Below are 18,601 nucleotides of genomic sequence, written 5' to 3' on the forward strand. Positions count from 1 at the left end.
AAATGGTTTCATATATTGTAAAAATGAATAAATATATTGATAATTTGGTTTCATATAAGAACACCTTGTTCCATACGTTGTTACTTTGGTTCCACATATTGAATTATTGGAATCATATATTGTAATAACCAACTCTATATTGCTACTTTGGTTCCATACATTGATAAAATGGTTTCATATATTGTAAAAATGATTTAATATATTGATAATTTGGTTTCATAGAAGGACACCTGGTTTCATACATTGCTACTTTGGTTCCATATATTGAATAATTTGTATAACCAACTCATATATTGCTACTTTGGTTCCATTCATTTTTTCTTTAGATATATCGTTTAAATAACAATAATTATCTTTAAAACTTCATTAAATGCCGTTTTATTGTTAAAAAAACATTTTTACAACATTAAAATTTTTGGCTGCTAGGCCGCCAGGCCGCTGGGCCGCCAACTTCACAAAAATGACAAACTTAAAAAAATCTCTGAAAGTGATTTTTTCTTTAGATATATCGTTTAAATAACAATAATTATCTTTTAAAACTTCATTAAATGCCGTTTTATTGTTAAAAAAACATTTTTACAACATTAAAATTTTTGGCTGCTAGGCCGCCAGGCCGCTGGGCCGCCAACTTCACAAAAATGACAAAATTAAAAAAATCTCTGAAAGTGATTTTTTCTTTAGATATATCGTTTAAATAACAATAATTATCTTTAAAACTTCATTAAATGCGGTTTTTTTGTTAAAAAAAACATTTTTACAACATTAAAATTTTTGGCTGCTAGGCCGCCAGGCCGCTGGGCCGCCAACTTCACAAAAATGACAAACTTAAAAAAATCTCTGAAAGTGATTTTTTCTTTAGATATATCGTTTAAATAACAATAATTATCTTTAAAACTTCATTAAATGCCGTTTTATTGTTAAAAAAACATTGTTACAACATTAAATTTTTTGGCTGCTAGGCCGCCAGGCCGCTGGGTCGCCAACTTCACAAAAATGACAAACTTAAAAAAATCTCTGAAAGTGATTTTTTCTTTAGATATATCGTTTAAATAACAATAATTATCTTTAAAACTTCATTAAATGCCGTTTTATTGTTAAAAAAACATTTTTACAACATTAAAATTTTTGGCTGCTAGGCCGCCAGGCCGCTGGGCCGCCAACTTCACAAAAATGACAAACTTAAAAAAATCTCTGAAAGTGATTTTTTCTTTAGATATATCGTTTAAATAACAATAATTATCTTTTAAAACTTCATTAAATGCCGTTTTATTGTTAAAAAAACATTTTTACAACATTAAAATTTTTGGCTGCTAGGCCGCCAGGCCGCTGGGCCGCCAACTTCACGCCGCTAGGCCGCCAGGCCGCTGGGCCGCCAACTTCACGCCGCTAGGCCGCCAGGCCGCTGGGCCGCCAACTTCACGCCGCTAGGCCGCCAGGCCGCCAACTTCACGCCGCCAGGCCGCCAGGCCGCTAGGCCGCCAACTTCACACATCTCATATAGACATAGTTTAATGCACCTAAAAGTAGTACAAAAACAGCTTAGACGCAAGGGTATTCAAACATTTTACATTTAAATTAATGATATCAGTTTTATGTTATTTTCAACACGATTCAATTGATTTAAATTGAAATAATTCAAAATTTATATGTTTCTCCACGGGCGATAAGAACATTTGTAAGTTCAATATAGCATATTAAGAATAAAGTTAGTGCAATAAAACTGTCTGCCTTAGGTTCGTTGAATAATATTATAACATTGAATAACTTAGCACATGGTTTATATGTTCAAATGTGCAGCTTTTCGTTTTTTTAAAAGCCAAACTACTAATTGAAATAAAGAGTTTCTCTTGCCGTCCGTTCGTCCCACTGTCTGTCCGTAAACTGTCAATACATTGGAATGTGTGGGCAACCGTTAACAATTGATAAATTTCTAAGATACATTTTTTCACATTCATCCATTTAATCTAAATGTCGAGTTACCTTCACAAAACATGATAAAGGAATTACATAAATTGTATCGCAATATTTATTTTAAATATTATTGTTAAAACACCCACACCAATCATGAATATACACAAATATTGTAAAAGCAATTAAAAATTTGACTAAATAAAGTGGTCATATGTTTATGACTTTGTTATCTTGGATTAGTTAGAGCATTAGCATGCGCAAAAGCTCAATTTCAATTACAATTTTGTTTGCTTTTTATTTTTGCAAAACTATTTTACTCAATCGTTATTCACAAGCGACAAAAACCCGCGTCATCTCTGTCTTACATTTGGACCCAAAGAGACGACAAATGCCACAAGATAGTTAGTTGCTGATATCCTGAAGGTGGCCCAAAGTTTTTCAAGCATTTTGAAGGTGGCCCAAAGTTTTTCAAGCATTTTCGGAGGCACGCTACCTCAAAGTCTCTCACTTTGTATCAGCACTTTATCATAAAATATGATAAGATGTCATATAAACAAGTACATCAGGGAACGTGATTCCAGAAAGATAAAAGCTCAATTACAATTTTGTTTGCTTTGTTACTTTTGCAAAACTATTTTTACTCAATCATTATTCACAACCGAGTAAATCCGCGTCATCTCTGTCTTACATATTCACACCCAAAGAGACGACACATGCCACAAGATAGTTAGTTGCTGATATCCTGAAGGTGGCCACCAGTGTTTCTAGCATTTTCGGAGGCACGCTACCTCAAAGTGCAGTCTCTCACTTTGTATCAGCACTTTATCATAGAATATGATAAGATGTCATATTAACACGTGCATCAGGGAACGTGATTCCAGAAAGATAAGCCGTGTACAGGGGGCTGTTGTTAATGTATTCACCGTCAACTTACCCTCACCCCCACCTCCCCCAGTAAATCAACAACAAACAAACGTGACCCAGGATTGTTTTATTTACTTCCTGATCTCCTATTACTAACATTAAGGAAACTTTAACAATTTGGCAGGAGCAGTTACATGTTCGCGTTTCAGCTAAACCGTTAAATTGTCTACTTAGCAAGAAAACACATTTTAATTGTGCTAAGGGTTTTCAAAAATTCGTCCTTCACCTCTAGCAATTGACATCCTGCATAATGCCTTGTATATGTTCCGAATTCAGGGAATTATTATAGAATATAATATAAGGAGCTTATTCAGGAAAAAAAACAACAATGCCGCTGTTCGAATGTGGCATCTTCACGTCAGGAGTTTGCAGCAAGAAAAGAAGCTGTTAGAAAATTGGTTACTTTTTAGTTGTCTTATTCGTAATGTAATACGTAATATTTGAGCAAAAATATATGACGTAGTATTTAAAAACTTTCTTCAAATTTATTCATTTTTTTCATTGAAATTATTGTCTTTCAAGCATAGAACTTATGAATGAAAATGTGTACAAGTTTCTTAAATATAAAATTTTGAGAAAATAGATTTCATTTCATTTGTTTGTAATAAAGTCATTGTTCTGTTCCAAAGATTATAAAACAAAACGCTTATAAAGATTGAAAAGTGATATTTTTACAATCTAAATAATTTCTAATATTGTCATAGAAGTACTCTTTAGGTACAAAAGTCAGTTTCTACAGGTCGAGGAATGCTAGTAATGTCCGTGACTATTTATAATGCTGATGTTTTTTTATTCATTTCGTTTGATACGATATACGAAACAAAATTCCCAGCTGGTTTCACACACGTTTATTTGATTCTGCCCTTTTAATTTCCGTCAAGGGGTTGGGAAATTAGCTTCAAAAAGAACAAACAGATTTATGTAATGGTTCACATAATAGTGTATAACATGCATCGTTCTTCATCTTTCGCCAGTAGACAGATGGTAAAAGAACTCCCCTATCAAGTTAAAAGTAAAGATAAATTATGTACTTTGCTTGCGAGTTACAGGCAGAAAGTACACAAAATGGTTCTAATTTGAGAATAACTGTCAATGATTTTTTGTCTAATTTGAAATAGAAACACTATAAAATTGTACCGTAAATTATTGAAGCCTGTTTTCGCCTGAATTAAGCTGTGATAGTAAGATTGTAACAAACATTACATTTAGGGGTTTGTCTGTTTCTCAAGTAGTTTTCTGCTTGGTTCTTGCAATTAATTAAGATGGCTTCAGATATTTTGAGCATTTGAACTTGAAATTATTTAAAGCATTTAATAATACACCAAAACGAAGCAAAACGTGGCTAAAAAGTAGTTTTTTATATAGATCTTTGTAAACTATAAAGATTGATGAATCTGGTGCTTACGTTTGTTTGTGTTTTGTTTCCTTCTTTTTTTTAAATAATCTAAACGACATCAAAAATATAGTTTACTTAAGCATTAAGCCTTTCAGTTTGAAAAAAAAACACACAAAAGTATGATATTCTTCCACATTCTTTGAAATGGAAGTTTTTACGCGTATGCATGAAAGATTGATGTTTTCTGCAAGATTCGCGCTTATGCATTAATAATGAATCGAAGGATACCTACATTCATAATGTAAAACAATCTTCATGCATATGATTAGTCATCACACTTAATAATTATAACAATTGATATTCTTCCACATTCTTTGAAATGGAAGTTTTTACGCGTATGCATCAAAGATTGATGTTTTCTGCAAGATTCGCGTTTATGCATTAATAATGAATTGAGGGATACCTACATTCATAATGTAAAATAATCTTCATGCCTATGATTTGTTATCACATTTAATAATTATAACAATTGCAATCTTCTCGCAAAAAAATAAATACAGTCATACATTTTCCAACACGTTACATTTTTAAGGTATGTATTGTACTGTTAGAGTGTGTTTTGACTTTGTTTATTCAAATTATGATACTGAAATATTAGGCAAATGTTTTTATCTTGAAACATCTTATTAATACAAACACAATACGATGCTTGTAAATTTAATTAAGAAATTAGAAAAACTACAAAACGTTTAGACAGATCTTTTAGACAAGACTGAAAACTTACATGTATTTTGAAATGTTTATTTATAAGAAGTTTTGTTTTCTTTCTTGTAATTAACATCTTTATTCATGTACATTATCACAATTATCTATTTTATAACACCTCATTATTATTATGATAAAATGCAACAAAAATTTCTATAGTTTCATTTTTTTTCTCCCGTTCTTTTTTAAGTTTGACACAAACAGAATGATAGAGCAAGGGCATGATTGATATATACTGTGTCTGCTTAACATAAAAGAAACAAATAACTGACAATCGCTTTAACAGTGTTTGACATCGGCTTCAATGGAAGTGTAAAACATATCATATTTCAGGGTCCGTATCAAACTGGTTGATAGATTGCTCTTTCCACCGCTTACTGTGTGTTACTGATACTCTAATAAACTTGTTGTAATGTCACAATCCTAGCATTTAATGTCCTTACTATTAATATAATATCATCAATCATAACTCCTAAATGAGACACTGTTTATGCCAGTGCTGGAGAAATGAGACAATCCTTCATGCACATCCCCAATCAAACCGAGATTGTAATATTAACATTTTTCGTCATTTTTCTATGTGATCTTACTCAGAGTTGTATAAATAGTATTAAATACAGCAGTTTATGTAAAAATGTCATTATGCCCATTTTTTCGTTGTCGAGTAGAGCTTTAAAAAGGTTGATTATTATAATGGTCATTAACCAAACATTAGTAATAAGAAATGGTTAGGATAAAATATAAAAATTAGCCAAAATATAAAAATTTTAAAAGTGGTTCGTTCTTTAATATATTATATTCCTGTTTTTGTAGATCACAGTTACTTATCCCGTTGTACTTGTACACCATTTCAATTGGTTTACGAATTTGTTTCTTTCTCAAATTTTTTTCTGATATACTTACGTAGTTAAAAATAATTTACATGTCCGACAATCACCAATCTTTGTGTTGCAGCAACTGTATAGGTCATATGGCGACTTTCAGGCTCTGCTGGTGAATAGTCACCAGGTGCCCATACGTGCTTCAAGCTTGAATGGTCACGAGAGTAGGACCATCGACGTTCCGGTAGTTAGCTGTATAGCATCCTCACATGACAAAATTGGAAATAGAGATACCGGAATACGAACAAAATACATACAAAAACCAAAAAAATAAACAAAACAAAAAAGAAGAAAAAAAACGACAAAAGTAAAAATATTGCAGGCTCGGTTTGATCGGGTCGGTTCATGGACGGTACTGGCAAATGCAAGTCCACGCCCCTTGCGGGAAACCGAGCTCACAACGGTGAGAGTTAGTAGTTAGCAAATTAAACCAATCAGACTTCCAATCATCAATTTAACATTCATGTTAAAAAATAGACCATTTCCTTTGGTTTAAGGAACATAATAAGATAAGAAATTGTTATTGAAAATATCAAATAAAAGTTTAATGTAGATTTCAACGTATTCTAATTTTTGAATGAAACTTAACACGATTAATTCTACTCTATTTTGGTTCCGAGACAGAATTTAATACACCTTAAAGTAATATAAAACAACTCAGTTGCAATGGGTTTTCATATCTTTACATTTTAAATTGATAATATCAATTTTATGTTACTTGCAACACAATTAAATTGATGAATTTCAAATAAATTCAAATTTATATGTTTCTGTACAAGCGATAACAACATTTATACGTTCAATAGAACATATTAGAATAAAACACATGCAATAAAACTGTCTGCAGCAATTCTATTGAATCATATAACAATAATAAATATCTTGACAAACAAGTTAGATAATCAAATCTTAAGTAGCTGCTTTTAACTTAACAACAGTTTTCACCATGTTTTGACTGTCAAAAGGTACATTACATATTTATACCGTACCTTGGCTAAGGTAATGATCGCATAAATTCAATATAATTTACCGATATATTTTAAGGTACGGTCGCATAGATTCAATATTAAATATAATTTATCGATATATTTTATAAATAAGTATCGCAACACCTGTTATTTCAATGGTGGCTGTAAGATGACAATGGCCATCATCATAATGAGAATTTCAGCCCTGTAAAATGTAATAAAGGCTATGTAAATGTATGACAATCATTAACTCTGACATCTTCAAATTCATTATAAGTTACAATAGAAAAGAAAGGAATCAAAGTAGAACATTTTCTATATGATGCCAATAATTTACTATATAATCCCAACAAATGTCATTTCTATAAAAAACATAACATTTGTCTCAGTGTATGGAGTATTGTTCGCCCACTAGAAATTTGTTTAGTGAATTACAAACAACAATGAACTGCCGAAGACATGATTCACCAAAACCAGCACGTAATTTATTTTACATATGATGTTTTACTCAAATCTCTTTGCATTTATATTTGATGGTACCTTTTCATAATGGATATTTTTAATTGAATCAAATATGATACATGATAAGATAAGATCAACGTTCCATGAACGCAAACCCACTCGACCAAGCAACAAGAACCAGCGGTAAGGGGCCTAGGAAGACCCCAAACAAAGCAGGACAGGAAAGCAAGGCAAAGCAACAATAAATTGTCTTAAATACGTAAAACAAACACATGCAGTACTAAATATACTATATTTTTTTTCTAAATTTAGTAATTTAAGTGAAAATAGCTTTATATCATTATTTCTCGTTGGTTAGTCTAGTATTACTTGAATACTTTATAGTCGCTTTTTGATTTTACTTTTTGTCGGTTTGTCTATGATATGCAGGCTTCAAAACCTCTGAAATAGAAAATAAGAAAGCCCAAAACGACAAAATTGAAAATGTCACAGGCTCGGTTTGATTAAGCCTGTTTATGGATGGTACTGAAAATTGCAAGATATTGTCCACGCCCTTTTAGTCCCTTTCAAAATTTCATTTTATTTTGGATCGCCAATCGTTTTTTTTTTTTCATTCATGGCACACGCATGAACGGTAACAATACGCCGTTTTTTGTGAAATGACAAGAAATTGTCACATCAAAGGTTCACCACCGTATGAACACATCTACGGATCTATCTTAATTTCAGCAATTTAATGTACGAATTCTGCATAAAGCAGTGCTACGTGGACGGTAGTTTGCATAAACATCTACTTTCATGAACAGACTCAATCATATCTAACCTATTACATATTCAATTTTGCCGATTTTGTGCGTTCTGGATAGACTCTGTTTTGCAAAGATTTTTCTTGTTTTTCTAGATTTAGTCCTTCCGGTTGTGAGGTAAAGTGTATATGTATTTATGAAACAACTAACGTTTCTGTCTTTGTGTCTATTTCATTGTATTATCATAGCAACATAACCCTTAGTAGATATTTACTTATTGACATTTATTACTGTTAACAAAAGTAAGAAGAGTCTTAATTTATAGATATTTTGACTCTTAAAGTTATATTCCTGGTCAAATTCATCAAAACAGATTGTCAAATTAACGCCTTATTGTTATCAAATGCATTATTTAACTAGTATTGACAAAGTTTTCCAACTTAGAAACGCTCTCCGTAACATTTCTGACCATTCTAAAAAATGCATTTTCTTATTTGACTGGGTTAGTCAAATAAGATTTATATTTTGGCGGGAAGCCCTTCGATTATTTCCGTAAATGTTCGGATCTTAGTCACGTGATATGATTTACCAAACCAAAATAATGGCGGACAATACGAAAGGTGTGTCACGTATACGAGAAATAAATTTTGAGATTGGGAAAGGAAAAAGCGGAAAGTGGAAAGAAATTGTGATTTAATTCAATCAAGGATATACTCCGGTAGTGATTCAACGTGATGAAAAGTTCTAAAAAGGGTAATTATAACCAAAAGCGACCGTGAAGTTGTTATCTGATTGACAGGTGAGGTGATCATCGTTTTTGTCTGCATTTAAATTTTTCTTGGTCTTAGATCTACTTATAGAAAAAATTCACCTACGAATATATAAACACAGATATTGTGTTATAGTTTTTAGGATGGTTTTGACTTATGATAAAGAAATTAAGCTTGCAGATCCACGTCTGTGTATCAAGTTTTCGTTCACTGTAATTTTCGTACGGACCCATTTTCGTACCAATAAATTGTTAACAGGTTAAATAAAAGATCGGCTGAGCCTAATCCTTTACAATTTTATGGCGTATGTTCATTGTAACCATTGTAATATCGTTTAAGATGGCCAATCACTATCTTTTAAGAATCATTTAAGACACAACAAAATTATATTTTGAATAATTTTTTTTTGGAAGTGGCTAGCCGTACGGGCCCGTACGGCTAGCCAAAAGTTCTAGCCGTACGTGAGTCACGTACGACTAGCAAGGACACACTGTATTGGCTAGCCGTACGGCACTTTTAAAAATTATATGGAAGTCGAAAATGCATATGTTATTTTGTGTCTCAATACTAGGATTTTAATCAAATCTCGCATTTGTCCTAGTGTATTCACTTTAATAAAGATGCTCCGCCAGTTTGTAAAAAAAAAATGAATACGAACAAGCCTTTTATAATCTATTTTGATAATTTTTAAGTGTCGACGTTGCATGTTTTTAGTTATAAGGTACACGATTTTCATGCTTATAATTTTTTGTTTTATTTGTATGAAAGATGTTTTGTTAATTAAGCACATGGATCGAATAAATAATGATCGGAGGGAAAGAAGGAAAGAAATAAATAAATAAAAAGAATGCTGAAAAAAAAAACGACGAACAGCAAAAATAATTTAATAATTTTCAAATACAGTAGATAAATGTCGAACATAAAGCACAATCAATTAATTAGCCTTAATTAAAGCCTACCTAGTGACTGACAATAGAATTTTAGAATGCGTTTCACGGAACATGCAAACTTTCCTTAATGATGGAAAAATTTCTATACCGTCGGTAATTGTCGCAATTATCAGAGCCCAACAACAATTATTTTTGGTGGTTTTTTTTTTTTTTTTTTTTTCAATTTGAAAATTAAACATAATGAGACAAAAAAGGATTATTATCAAAATTTTGTAAATTATTTCAATTGATGTTATTTTAAATCTGCAACCAAAATCTATTTTTCTCGACGTCTTGAGATGACAAAAATATGTATTCGTACTTTCTTACTATAGCCAACAAGGCGATTAATCTCTTAAAAGTAAACTGCTGTTTCTTGGTTAAAATCCTCGCTTAAAGTCATAAAACAACATATGCATTTTCGACTTCCATATAATTTTTAAAAGTGCCGTACGGCTAGCCAATACAGTGTGTCCTGGCTAGTCGTACGTGACTCACGTACGGCTAGAACTTTTGGCTAGCCATACGGGCCCGTACGGCTAGCCACTTCCTTTTTTTTTTCCAATTACATTATTGTTTTTTACTGTAAGCTGTACTGTATAGTAACTACAATGCTGTGAAATAGATTAGACACATGTGTCTCAAAAAGGGTTAGAACTATTGACTAGCAGAACAGACATTTCTTCAAAGCATGTTCAACTATCAAGGGTAGTCCTATAAATGTGACGTCCTTTGATTTTGAGATATTTTTGCTTTTGGGCAACCTTGACTGACATTTAAGCAATAACAAGCCCGTAAGTCTGATATATTGATCTACTATCCAGGCTTGTTGACTCTTCAAAGAAATAAAGTAGAAAAAATAAAATGTTGTCTGGAAAATCGCACAAAAATCAATATTGTTGTCTCATTTGAATCATTTTTGCAGTAAAATTTCAGCATTTCACAATTTGAAAAATAATCATGGACAATAACCATAATTGTGCTGGAATTGTTAGATAATTCTTATTGACAAACCTTCTTCCTTATAAGCAGTGCAGCAATTCATGTATTGTAATTGGTTTGAATAGTCAAGATTTTAGGCCATGGTACTAGTATGCTATATTTTCAATTACAGAATTAAATCAATTTCATCGTCATCATGTGTTGCAATACCACTACCAGGGACATCAAAGATGACCTGGACTTCAGTGCATATGCAGAGGAGAGTAAGTACACCATTTTTGTCGAAAGTGACAGGTTATAATAATACCTTTCAAAATTGCTATATATAACTATATACTTGCATAACTAATTTACTTATATAATTCATATAAAAACTGATTAATCTTAAATACTGCTGAATTCATGTTTTTTATTAGTTTATTGAACCAAATAGTGGATATATACATGTCAACATGTGATCCATATATATCATGATCAGATATTCATATGATTTAAATATTAAACAATAATGACATTTTTTAAGTGGCATATAATACTGTATTAGAAGAAGAAAAAAAAACATGCATTACATGGTTAATTTTGGTCCAATTGAAAGATTTTGGTGTCATCTTAAATGATGAGTTTGATATTTGTATGACTCCATAATATTATTATAGATAATTGTTCACTGAGGTGAAAAAATAATAGAGGGTCATTATAGGTCTTAAATCCACTTGTGAAAAAATATATATGAGCCGCGTCATGACAAAACCAACATAATGGTTTTGCGACCAGCATGGATCCAGACCAGCCTGCGCATCCGCGCAGTCTGATCAGGATCCATGTTGTTCGCTTACAAACCCTATAACAAGTAGAGAAATGGATAGCGAACAGCATGGATCCTGATCAGACTGCGCGGATGCGCATGCTGGTCGCAAACGCACTATGTTGGTTTTGTCGTGACGCGGCTCATATATGGTTTTTGGAAAGGATTCTGTTATGTAGTCAATTCTCAGACCATACAACAAAATAGTTAAAGATTCCTCAAAAGTGGAGTATACTTTCTTAGTTACAATCAAACATCATGAATTACTAATTTCTAGCTTTTTTTTTTTCAAAGCTATTACATGTATTCTATGTCAGATTGCTATGTTGGCATACAATTGCATTATTTAAATATTTTGAAATGTATCAACATGAAACTTGAAAGACTTGCTTATCAGGACAAAGTGTAATTGTTAAACAGGGGAGCATACATGTTCTTATGAAAGCAGTCATTGAATTAAGCACTGGCCCGGTGGCCCATGGCCAGTGAAAATTAGTTTGGGCCAGTGTAAATTTTAAGAAAATGTAGTTAAATATATAGTAGAATAAATTCAAAACTGGAATTGGGGCCAGTGAATTCAAAATCTTAAATTCAATGACTGTGAAAGCAATATTTTTTTAAGTTATAATTATCCCTTTTAAACTAAGAATTTTTAATAGACTGGTGTTATCACTGCATGCAATACTGCTGTATTTGTTGTTAATAACAAGGGCAGATTCATGTCCTATAGTAAATGTTGGTGAAGACTGAATATATACAATTCTTATGTAGAATATTTTTCGCTAAAATGAAAAGGAATTCCACAATTGATTTTTTTTCTTCTAAATCTTAAGCAAGTTATGGTTTAATCTTCAGGTAGCACTAAAGAAAGCCAATAAAATCCTTTTGGAGTTGAATTGAGACACAACCATTCATTTCTGGTTTAGTTATAAAACTGCTACAGACTATAAACTATTCATGGTAAGTAAACAATTATTATATATTTGATTTTGTTTGAATGTTTGATATTTTTATATGATTATTCTGTTGCTCAAGAAATATTTAGATAAAATTCTAGATAGCAATACATAATTGTCATTTGTTGCAAGAAAATTAATGCATGCAAGATGTTTTGATGCATAATGTGGAATACTTCATAGGTTTATGGTAAGCATTTTATATGTAAAATAAATGTGAAATGCTTAGTAATGTTTCATAAAACTTGTTGAAGGCTGACTTCTTTGCCATTTTTAATGCATGCTTATTTGTCTTGACATTTTATTTCAGGGAATAATATATTTTAGTGTCTGCATCAATCTTATAGTTATTGAGCATGAATGGATTCTGTTTTCAGATGATGGAATACACCAATGCCTAGTACAATCATGGCCCATTAGAAACCAGAACAAACCATGACTGCAAAGGAAATAAGATGCACATAGTCTGAAAGATCTGGCTGGTGTTCTGAATAAGATGACTGCAGGTATGTTCTCATCAGGTACAAAAAAAGAAATTTATATTGACAGGGTTCCCCCTGGAGCAATTTTAGTTTGCACCACCAGATTGGCCAATCAAAAAAGTTGAAGCCAATGGCTCCAATGTTGGAACCATTAATTCTGCAAAGGAGATATGTCTATCTTTGTAAAGATATGCTAGCAGTTTGGAGTGAAATTTTTAAAAGGATTTATTTTCCTAACTGGAAAGGAGTATATGTCCTGATTAATACAAAGCTCATATGTCTATTTGATTATAGAATGTTCAATGTTTACAGCACCTTTATATGTTAACGCAAATGGACCTACAACCATTATGTATAAATTAATTGGCACCTTTATTGCACTTATCAATTGAAGGATAGAGCTGTGTAAAATCTTTTCAAAGATAATTATTTACATACAGAGATTATATCTAGCATATGAATATGTTAATGTTAAAGGATTTTTCCTTACTAAAATCATTTAAATGAAAATATCTTTCCATTATTTGTATTCATTTTTAGAAGTACAGCTGGCATGTAGGGGTTTCACCAGCACATCTTGATGTATTGTACAAAAGATTTGCTTACACACCACCTGTTTATAGGATGCACAATCTTCTTGCAGCCATAGATTATAATATACATGCAAATAGACCATACATCACCAACAAGGGGGATCTGTTAGGTATGCTACTTACAAAACTCCAACATGTAATGTTTCACAATTTTACAGAATGAAAGAAAACAGTGTCCAGTTTGTGTTAATAAAGTGAATTGTTTAGAACTATAATAATGTTCAACATAGATGTACTCTGTACTGAGTCTAATATGGATGTAGCATGTTTCTTTGTTTATTTCAATAGAAAGATTTCAGTTCTTCAAACATATAAAGAGGCAAAACCTAAATAAAATGTTGTGCTTTATCTTCTTTGGGCATATAGATTCTCAACATTTTTTTTTTTCATTTTTGCATATGAATATAAATGCTGCATATCTTAGTATTAAATGTTCCTGCCTCTATGAATTATAAGATATTTTTATTGAAAGTGTGATCACTATGCATTTATATTACCTATATAATATTAATTTCAATCAAAAGAGATTTTGCAGTCTCTGAATAACCTGACTAATAAATTTTGAGGACATAATTACATGTAATGCATTTTGAGAATTGTATACACTTATGATTTTTGTTATAACAGGCTTGTTAATTTCTCATTTCAGACTTCAGCGAGTCTGGATGAATTAAAGAAGAAGAAAAAGTATCATTATACCATTTTTCATGATGCTATAACTCTGAGAATTAGTGACATGGAGGGGATATATAAAATAGAAAGTTAGAGGAAGATGACCCCCACAGACTTTCAAAATATTTGGCCCAAGTTAGCCCGAAGCCTACCCGAGCCATTCATGAGGAACATAAATCAAGATATGATTGACTTTTTATGGGAAAGAATGATAAATAGTGTTGTGTTACACTGATTGCCCAACTATTCAAACATATTTAAGCTGACATTGAACACCTGGTATTCATGATAGTTTTATGAAATATCTTTTTAGATATGGCACTGTATCTATCTTGTTTCGAAAAAAATTCTCTTGATTCATTTGTCATGACTCAAGGTCTGTTTTTAATATTTTGTCAGAAAAATGACTACTTTTTATACAAGTGCAAAATATTATCCAATCTATTAAAGTATAAGTGCTGCTATGAGCTTTAATGTAGTAACAAAGTTAAAAGTATTATTCAATTATATCTTTTGATATACATGTACTATGTCATTCACTTTAGCTCAGCTTTTCTTTTTTTCTTTTTTTGAAAAAAGAAATAGAGGTTGCTGCCGTTGCCTTCTGCAAACTTGAACCTTGTTCATAACTTTTAAAGTTCTTGGTGTATTGTCTAACCTTGGCCTTCTTTCATAATTGACCTTGACCTTCAAGGTTAAATGTCTAAATTTTGGCTTTGCTTGTTATTTGCTATTAGTGGCTTTAACTTTATTGCCCTTTGTTAATTTTCATATTTCATTTTTGTCTTGGCCATTTCTCCTAAACTATATTGTTCACAAGGCAACACATCCGACTCGCGGAGATCTAGTTGTTATTAGTTCATGAATTGTTTGTAGTCCAATCTAGTTTATTAGACCAATGACACAGGGGCATTTTATATAAAATCCTTGTTCAATCAAACAAGGCAAGCCTTAAAATTATCTTTGTATTTACTCCCTCATCCCATTCCAGTTTAGATAGGATAGGTGGGCTGATAAAATATTTATTTTTGTGCCCCCACTTTAGTGGCGGGCATTTAGATTTACCCTTGTCCGTCCGTCCGTATTTCACCTAGAGTCATGAAACTTTACTGTAATGTTGATCAGCAAGTGTAGTTGTTCACCTTGGTATTTTCATCTGGATATTTTTAGTATTTTCAGAGTTACTGCCATTGAATTTTTGCAATTTTCAACTTGTGTCGCATGTTACTCAAGAAGTATTTGACCTACAGCAATGAAACTTTACAGGAATGTTGAACATTATGTGTAGTTGTGCACCTAGGTATTTTCGTCTGGATTTAGTATTTTGAGAGTTATGGCCCTTGACTTAGTAAAATTTTGCAATTTTCAACTTGTGTGGCATGTAACTCAAAAAGTATTTGACTTAGAGTCATGAAACTTTACAGGAATGTTGATCAGCATGTGTAGTTGCGCATCTGGGTATTTTCGTCTGGAATTATTTAGGATTTTTAGAGTTATTGCCCTTGACTTGGTAAAATTTTGCAGTTTTCAACTTGTGTCACATGTAACTCAAAAAGGATTTGACATAGAGTCATTAAACCTTACGGGAAGGTTGCTCAGCATATTTAGTTTTGCACCTGGGGTTTGGCTTGTGGATTTATCCAGTATTTGTAGAGTTATTTCCCTTGACTTAGTAAAAAACATTTCATTATGTTGTTATTTGTTCCTTGAGTGCTTGAGTGAGAATCAACCAACTTTACAGGAATAATGATCAACATCACTAAATTACAGGAATAATGATTTACATCACTGTGAAGATATGAACCTGGGACTTTCATGTGGATTTTTTTCAGTTTTGTTAGAGTTATTGCCCTTGACTTACAGTAGTATAAATTTACAATTTTCAACTTGTTCATGCATAGCTCAAAAAGTATTTATGTTTTCTTTCATTTCATTCAGCCAAACATAAATAATTTATCATTTAACTCCATAATTAATATCCTACAGGGATAAAATATAAATAAGAAAGACAATATAGGAGTGGCTACTACAGGTTCACTTTAATTTATCGAATAATTTACAATTTTCAACTTGTTCATGCATAGCTCAAAAAGTATTTCACTTGTAGGCCTGAATGTTGAAAAGAATGTTGGTCAGCATGTGTACTTATGCACCTTGGGGTTTACTTGTGAATTTATTCAGTATTTGTAAAGTTCTTGCCCTTTACTTAGTAAAGTTTTCAAAAAATATTTGACCTAGAGTCATAAGATTGACAGAACAGTGGCGCGTAGGGGGGACCCGTGTCCTATGGACACATTCCTAGTTATTCAAAATGTTTGTCTTGTTTTATTTTTCATTAAAATTATATGTAGTTCAAACAAATTGTGTGCATGAAAGCATCTGTTTTACTTGAAAATTTAGAACCATATTTTCAGTTTCAATCAACAAATATCCCAACATTTGTATATTTACAATTAAGAAATCACGAGACAGTTAAAAAGATGTCATTCTCATTGACACTCTGATTTCATTTTAGTAAACAAATCCTGGGCAATAAGATATTTTAGGTAGCTGTGCTATTTGTAGGTAGGTCGCGGGAGTGGGGAACAAACAATATTTTACATTCAGGGGTAAGCCTAAGTTTTTAGGCTTGGTAGGAACATTGCCCTTCCCCAGATAATGGCACCAACTGATTTTGAGGTAATTAGATTTAAATCTCAAGATGGCATAAAGTTTAACTTCCTTTAAATATGTGTAACATTGTAAGGTATAGTTTATGTAACTCACAAGGAAAAATTCTGAATGCCATTAGTTTTAAGATTGGTCCATTTGATTATAAGTTCAAGGTCTCAGTGACATGTAAACTCATTGTCCCAAGGTTTTGAACATTTCCAGGGACATTGCTTAGATTAGTAATTAAGCATTAGTTTGGAGTTAATAAGGTCTAAGGTCACAATGGCTTAAGCATAATATCCTTCATCACCAGAAACCCATAAGGGGTTAGCTCAAGTTCATACAATTTTGTTGGAATTAAGATATTATTTATTTCCTTCTACAATATTGGCCATCTTCACACTTTCTCTTCCTGTTAAGACAGCATGGATTGAATAAAAAATAAAACTATAACTGTAAAGAAGTCACTGGTGTACAATTTTAAGGGTAAGAAAAAGAAGATATGCTGTTCATTTGAAAATATTTTATTGTTGTTTTACTGCCAATGTTCAAATACATGTTTCAATTTATCTGTGTTTTTGTTATTTTAACAACATTCCAAAATGTGTCCTGAAACGTGCTAAGAGAAGTGAAGTGTAAATTAACATTGAAAGGTATTTGTAAAACATTGTTACAATCTGTGATCTTATTTGAATTTTAAAAAAGTACATTTGACATCAGAAAATAGAGAAATAAAGAATTCCTGCAGAAAGCCCAAAATGACAAAATTGAAACTGTTGCAGGCTCTATTTGGTGAGCCTGTTGGAAAGTGCAAGTTACCTTCCATGCCCCCCTAGCACCAGCTTTAGCAGAATTCAACATTTGAACATAAAGTGGTGAAATTTATGGTTTTATGCCATACCGGTGTACATAATCCAGAGATTAGGATTTAATTCTTGGCAATCTTATTTTCAGTGGAATGCAACTGTTCATTGTTAACAGAATAATATTTACACAGGTTGCACTGTGTTTGTATTGGAATGAAATTCTCATTAGTACATTATTTTCCATAATGTGCACTTTTACAAAAGGCTAACATAAAAAACAGGTCTTGAGTGATCATTTTCAAAATTATAGGCATCAGAACTTTAACTTGGTCCTTTTTCCATTCTGGTTTGCTTATAAATTGAAGTATAATTATACATTATCATATATCAAACGGTTGAGTCTGTAGATGTTAAATATGTATTGGCTTTTGCATGCAGTTGACTGGTTATTTAATCTGGTAACACCCTATACAGGTTATTACACCAGATTGCCAAATTATATTTCTTTTCATTATAATTTCCTAACACAGACACTTGGGTTTGGAGCTCAAAACGCCTTTAAAATAAAAAAAAAACTTAATATAAGCCATTTTGAAAAAAATTCATATTTCAACATCTATAATATAATACAGATTGAGCACCAAAGCCCAAGTGTCTGTGTTTCATAATATTTACATGACGCACACTACTGTATGCCATATTACTACGATGGAAGCTTGGCAATAGGTACGTATTATTTCTGGTACGAACCGATCATAAAGAACGGCTAATTTACCGATTTCAAATAACCACAGCAACCGTACGACATAGACATGACCAACGCTCCATCTTCTTGTTTACTGTAGATCTAGTGAGAGTCTCAGACTTTGTTCTTTTTCCGATTGTTTCGTAACGCGTTACGAGGATATAAGCTACATTCCTTAGCTAATAAATAGCTTTTCATATCGTTTATTAATTACAAAACATCAAATAAAATTGCATCCGTCATTTATATTATATAT

At 31.9% G+C, this 18,601-nt stretch overlaps 1 long non-coding RNA gene across 3 annotated transcripts; it reads left to right on the plus strand.

Moving 5' to 3' along the window:
• The first annotated feature begins 8,329 nt into the window (after nt 1-8,329).
• Nucleotides 8,330-17,855, plus strand: LOC132756540 (uncharacterized). 3 transcript variants are annotated; one of them, XR_009629340.1, is made up of 6 exons: nt 8,330-8,792; nt 10,807-10,897; nt 12,295-12,399; nt 12,773-12,901; nt 13,418-13,580; nt 14,120-17,855. It is a non-coding gene; the product is annotated as an uncharacterized LOC132756540 (long non-coding RNA). The 3 variants fall into 3 exon arrangements; XR_009629341.1 differs by lacking the exon at nt 8,330-8,792 and having other exon boundaries at nt 10,291-10,897; nt 12,773-12,916; XR_009629339.1 differs by lacking the exon at nt 8,330-8,792 and having other exon boundaries at nt 10,300-10,897.
• Nucleotides 17,856-18,601: the final 746 nt, after the last annotated feature.

This window comes from Ruditapes philippinarum, unplaced genomic scaffold (assembly GCF_026571515.1).
Source record: "Ruditapes philippinarum isolate M1 unplaced genomic scaffold, ASM2657151v2 ctg6234_1_1_1_1, whole genome shotgun sequence".
NCBI lineage: Eukaryota > Metazoa > Mollusca > Bivalvia > Venerida > Veneridae > Ruditapes > Ruditapes philippinarum.